The 6332-nt window shown below is 40.2% G+C and overlaps 1 long non-coding RNA gene across 1 annotated transcript; it reads left to right on the forward strand.

Annotated features, from left to right (window-relative positions):
- The first annotated feature begins 337 nt into the window (after positions 1 to 337).
- On the forward strand, positions 338 to 6332 carry LOC128317801 (uncharacterized). Its single transcript, XR_008301287.1, has 4 exons — positions 338 to 693; positions 2403 to 3601; positions 3758 to 4081; positions 4231 to 6332. It is a non-coding gene; the product is annotated as an uncharacterized LOC128317801 (long non-coding RNA).

Here is a 6332-nt window from a genome sequence, read left to right on the forward strand (position 1 = left end):
TCAGTAAGGACCTAACCTTTCCGTTTTGAGTTAATGTCGTGTTGTTGGTTTGTAAAAGTGTTCTGTACTTTAGGGCCACTGTAATTTTGGGTTTGCAATCAGTTACAACCGCAATGATCAAAAACATTTTGTGAAAACAGTCACTGAGAGTGCCGTATGCTCATGGCAATACATCATCTGGACTCAAACCCCTAATCTCTTGTTTCTCAGCCCAGTTACTAACTACTGTGTGTGTGTGTGTGTGTGTGTCTGTCTTGGGATCATGTGTGTATTTTTTTCTTTTAAATCCCAGAGAGCCACTTGTAGTTAGACAGCTGTGGTTAGACACCATGTTACAACTACATCTGAAAATAAAGAGCACTTGGAGAGAGTAATACTACCAGGGTTGCCTACTCTCATGCATTTGGCGTGAGATACACTTTCAGGCTAAGTAAATCTTGTGCCAAATTAAATAACAAGCCAGCGTAAAAATACAACATGGTCTCAAATTTGCTCATATGATTTTTTTTCTGTCAGCATGAAGAAGGTGTGGGGTTTAATTAAACCAGTGGAGCCCCACAACTTTTTGATTGGACCAGTCTGAAGCAGCTGGGTTCTGTACCAGCCATATTTCTTATTGCTCTGTCCAAAGTCACTGAGCAAAATGAAGATGGTGCTGGAGAAGACAGAGGACAGTGGATTAGGTACCTATAGGTAATTAGGGTGCCAAGTTTGAAAAGTGCATCTAGTACAACTTTGAGCTTAAGCATTTTGGTAGTTTGCAACATTAATATGAATTAACAAAATTATATGCTTTTGACTAAGTTAATGTTGTAGCTTATAATTGTTTTTACAAGTGTATTCATAAGTAACATTCATGTACTGATCTAATAGGGGGCAGTCGTAGCCTAATGGTTAGCGAGTCGGCCTTGCAACCCAAAGGTGAACCTAAAGGTGAACCTGAAGGTCATGGGTTCGAGTCTCAGGTCCAGCAGGGATTGTAGGTGGGGGGAGTGAATGACCAGCGCTCTCTTCCACCCTCAATACCACGACTGAGGTGAGACCCTTGAGCAAGGCACCGAACTCCCAACCGCAGCAAAAAAGGCTGCCCACTGCTCCAGGTGTGTGTTCACTACTGTGTGTGTGCACTTGGATGGGTTAAATGCAGAGCACAAATTCCAAGTATGGGTCACCATACTTGACCACAAGTCACATCACTTCAATAATTCTCTCTCTTTGAAGAATGTAAGTAAAGAAAAGCAATCCCTAAAAAGAAAGACTGCAGGGGCAGCCACATACAATTGCAAATTCAAATGGTCAAATGAATGGCTATTTATCAAGGGTGGAAGTACACTACTCAATTTTTGGTACACAGTGTGCAGACATGAACTTGAATGTAAGCACCGAGGCAGAACCGATGTGCTGCGCCATGTTAACAGGGAGTCACACCTGAAAAAAGTACAAACTCTGGAGAGCTGTTCCAAACTGGACAAGTACACCATGCCAAGAACAAGTGAAATGGCCCAGCTCAGGGCACAGGTGATCAATACGTGTCGGAGAACTGTCTATGAAATTAATTTTTAGTGTATTTGTGTGTAGGTATGTACTTAGGTGTGTTTGGGTTAAGTATATTTTATATACTTTTGTTGCTTGTGCACAGACCAGAAGAGCTGAGGTTAAGATGGCAGTCACCATGGTGCAGCACAGCATTCCACTGTCTTTCTCTGACCACTTGAGCCCATTCCTCAGAGAGTGTTTCCCTCACAGATTGCCCAAAGATATTCTTCTACCAGGACTAAGACCAGCGCCATAATCAACAAGTGTATAGTGAAGTGAAGTGAAGTGACTTGTGGCCAAGTATGGTGACCCATACTCGGAATTCGTGCTCTGCATTTAACCCATCCAAGTGCACACACACACCGTGAACACACACCCGGAGCAGTGGGCAGCCTTTGTTTTTTTTGCTGCGGCGCCCGGGGAGCAGTTGGGGGTTCGGTGCCTTGCTCAAGGGTCTCACCTCAGTCGTGGTATTGAGGGTGGGAGAGAGCGCTGGTCATTCGCTCCCCCCACCTACAATCCCTGCCGGACCTGAGACTCGAACCCACAACCTTCAGGTTCACCTTCAGGTTGCAAGTCCGACTCTCTGTCCATTAGCCCCCTAATAGCCCCCTGTCTTACGAATGAACTAGTGAAGAACGTCTGCAATCAGCATTTTACATTAGCTACTGAGGGGTCCAACGATACTGGTGTGTTTGAACAGTTGATTACTGAGTGCTAAAGTCTATGTACAATTTAGTAATCAGTTATATATTCCTAATATATAAACTATAATTTAAAACTAATTTGAGTCATAGATGCTAAATGTTGCATTAAGTTATACTAAAATATGGAAACATAAGTGTTGGATATATTCTTCTTCACAGGAAGACAGAAGATAAATCCGATCACTGTGAAACTATGGAGTTCTGAAGGCATGGTTCACAGATTTCTGGATATGGGCCTAAATACAGGGACCAACTGCTGTACTGCAGAGGCCATGTTTAGTAAAATGCATGAGGTGCTGCAAAGTTACATCACATGGACCAGTTGTGTGGCTCTTGCAGTTCACAATGCCAGTGTCAACAGGGGTATCAGAAATTCAGTTAGGAGCAGGGTCCTGGACCAGAATCCTTCTGTATTTGTCCTAGGCTGTCCCTGCCACATTGTATACAATAATGCACATGCTGGAGGGTTGCTGTATTCAGAAGTAATCGCCTGGAAGTCACAATGTTAGCTGTGTTTAGATCTTGTTTATAATTTCTATTTTAGGGAGTGATTTGACATACAGTAATATGACTAACATAATGTTTTGCTTTCCCCAGATATCAGGCTTTGATGTTCAGGATTTTTGTATTGATCTTGTGTACTGGTTCAAATCCAGCACAAAGAGAAAGAACACATGCTTGACGGCAAATTATCATTGCATAATGCATTTATTGTACTGTGAGAGTATTGTGAGAATCAGAAATGGCAATCATTTATTGAAGGGCCATACTACTTTTATTTATTTATATATATAATGTGTGTGTGTATATATACATTTTAGAGTTCTGTGTGTTTTGTGACACAAAGTACATGGACGAACTGCAGCATTTGAGCATTAGGTGGCTCAGTTTGGACCTAGCTGTGAACTGTATACTCCGTCTCTACAATGCTATTTTAGATCCACAGGTTGGTAAAAGTTTCTTTTATTATTTGTAAGAATTTGTATGACACTTCAGCGTTAATAAACTGTACTTAGATGAAGGGCAAGCCAGATTTGTATGACTCTGTTCCCTTTTTGAGGATCCAACCGCTGAAGTTCATCTCCTCTGTTACTGAGCACTTCTACCTACATTTATTGAGTTTAATCTGTTATTCCAGAGACAAGACCCACACCTCCATCCCCTTTCATGGGCAGGTGCGTGATTTCACTATTTCAGTAAGTGTAATGTGTACAGTTGTTTTTGGGAGGATAATATCTCTTTATTTCAGATAAGGAGTTTCATACGAAAGCTGAGGTCAACGTTCCTGAAGCCTGTAGCTTTCAAAATGACAACTTTAGAGACTGTTGATCTTCTAGGACAAGAAAACCAACTGCCAGGTGAATAAAAGTGACTAGATATGTTAACTAGATATGTTATATATGTTTTTACATTTTTTTTAAATGTAAACTGCAATAACTTATTGATATGTAGTGAGGGCAGCATGCTTCTGCTGTGAGATAAAGAGATGGTTTGTTGTCTTTTTGGCCTTTCAGACCTCCAGCTTGGCCCTACGACTGACAAGCGCCACTGTGAGAAGGCTGCATGAGGCTGGCGAAATTCCCTCCAGTGATGTTGCAAACCTCTACATAGCAGCAATGGGCTTTCTGGTGAGGTCTACAGAGTATACCTTGACAAAGCTGCCACTGAATGACACAATTCTCTCACATGCTCAGTTTGTGGACTTCAGCCAGAGACTGGACACCAAAAGGGATGATGTGCTTTACTTTGTCCAACGGTGAACAAATTAACCCTGTTTGACTATACCAATAATCTGAGTGATTTGGAGTGGAGGCTGGCTCTACCAGCTACTGTAATGGGTAAGACAAGATCCTTCTGAGGCTGGAGGGCTTCTGTAATTGAAATGTGTTTTTTGTCTTGTTTGGCTAAGTTGGTGATGAAGAATTAGTTGCAGTTTTATTTACAGAATTTCATAAAACTGAAGTAAACTAGTGTTGATATTTGACAGTCTCCTTCTGCCATTTGACGATGCCAGAGAACAGGACAGCATGGGTGAGGAGTTCCTGGATTTTCAAATGCTAGAAGACACCAACATCCCTGAAAGGGTCTGGAAAACTGCCCTGGTCAAGGTGGATGGGGAGAAAGAATTCTACTGAACGGACATCATAAGGGCACACTTAAGTGCCATGAAGAGCCGTTTAACAGGTGCACCCAGGTTCCAAAGACTTGTGAAAGTGACACAGCTTCTGTTCTGCCTACCACACTCAAATGCAGACTCTGAGAAAACATTCTGTGATAGGCCTCAACAAAACTGAAGCAAGTAAAAAATTATCACTAGAGGGTACATTGTCCTCTGTAATGTGTATCAAGATGACCCAGATGGAACCATGCTACAAATATGAGCCACCTCTGCAGATGATTAAAAACTCAGTCTGCAGCTTCAGAATACAACAAAGAACATTCAGCAAAATAGGTTGATAAAACATCAGGAAAAGGTCTTTCCTATTTTACTTCAAAAGAAAAGCATGAATTGTAAATTTACATTTACATTGTTTTCATGACTGTTAGGCATATTTTATCCCCTAATTCTCATTTCTGAACAGCAAAAAAGGTAATTTGATTCATAAATCTCAATCCAGCATGGTAGCCAAAGTCAGCAACCCTGTAGTACAGAATGTGCAGATTTCTTTAAAATGATCAGTTATCAGTTTTTTTATACTTACTTATCCACACTTCTCAATACTATGTTCAGTCTTTCGAAACTCTTCACATAGTTGGGTTAACCAGAGTGCAGGTCAGTACAGCAGTTAACCTCACATCTATAATGCACTATAACTAACGAAACACTTCATATACGCCTCAAAACCAACTCATTCTACCAAAACACTAGCAAAGCATCTCTCGCTCAACAACCTATAGCTGGAGTATACTGGAAACACACCCTGGATTGTACACCAGTCAACTGCAGTAACCACACACACACAAAATGATAACAAAGAGCAATTTATCTTAGCCAGTCCACCTACTGGCATGTTTTAGGAGGAGACAGAAAGCCAGAGGAAACCTACATGGACATGGGGAGAACAAGCACAGAAACTCCACACAGATGGGACCCCGAGCTCAGGATTGAAGCGGGGACCCTGGAGCTGTGAGGAGACAACGCTACCCACTGCATCACCACGCTGCTCATAGGTCCACAGATTTCCCCTTTTGTATAGATGGTAATGAAGTGATAAAGAGAACGCCTGGGTAAGGCTAAATTGGAAATAATCTATGGTTTGTTTGTTTATTCTTCACAATCTTAATTTTTATTACTATAGAATGTATCGATTTGTTTGGATTTGATCTTGTATTGATTAGTTTTTGAAAACTATATGTGAATATGTGAAAAATAATTTGTAGATACACAGATTTGTTGGTTGAGTTTGAGTGAGAAAAGAATTCATGGATTTTGAAAGCTGAGGTTATTCAATCCTTTGTGTCAAAGCAATAAAAATTGATACACAGTTCAGTTCAAATAGATGCTGTTGTGAGTTTTGAAAATGTGAACACAGTATTAATAAAGGCACTTTTTTTTAAACAAACAAACAAAAAAAATGCTGCAGATAAAGTGTAATCTAGGAAGTGAAGCTGGTGGTCAGTGACAGAGAGACAGCAGAAAAAGGTGTGAAATTCACACACATCTATTTACAGCTAAGACCAGAATGAAGAGGTGACGTACAAGTTACAGGAAATTAACTTTTCTATTACCCTTTATATGAATTATTATAGATAGATTCAATAAGACAGAGATTGTGAGAGATGTAATTCAGTAAATTACAGTGTATGTTTTTACACATTATTGTAGGGATGGAAAATAATCTTACTGTAGAATCCTCCTTATTCATTAGCCCACCTCTCTTCATCTGTACATTTTTGACTGAAGTTAATCAGGAAGAAAAAATCCACATGATCAAAGCTGAACAGGTCTAAATAAGGACATTATAACACAAGGCATGATGTGTATGTTTACCTTGCATATAAAGATTACTGTTGTTTTTGGGCAATTGAACTTGAAGTACATGCTGGTCTTGAATTTAGCATTTTAGTAACATTACATTTATAAAATAT

This window comes from Pangasianodon hypophthalmus, chromosome 30 (assembly GCF_027358585.1).
Source record: "Pangasianodon hypophthalmus isolate fPanHyp1 chromosome 30, fPanHyp1.pri, whole genome shotgun sequence".
NCBI classification, from domain to species: Eukaryota; Metazoa; Chordata; class Actinopteri; order Siluriformes; family Pangasiidae; genus Pangasianodon; species Pangasianodon hypophthalmus.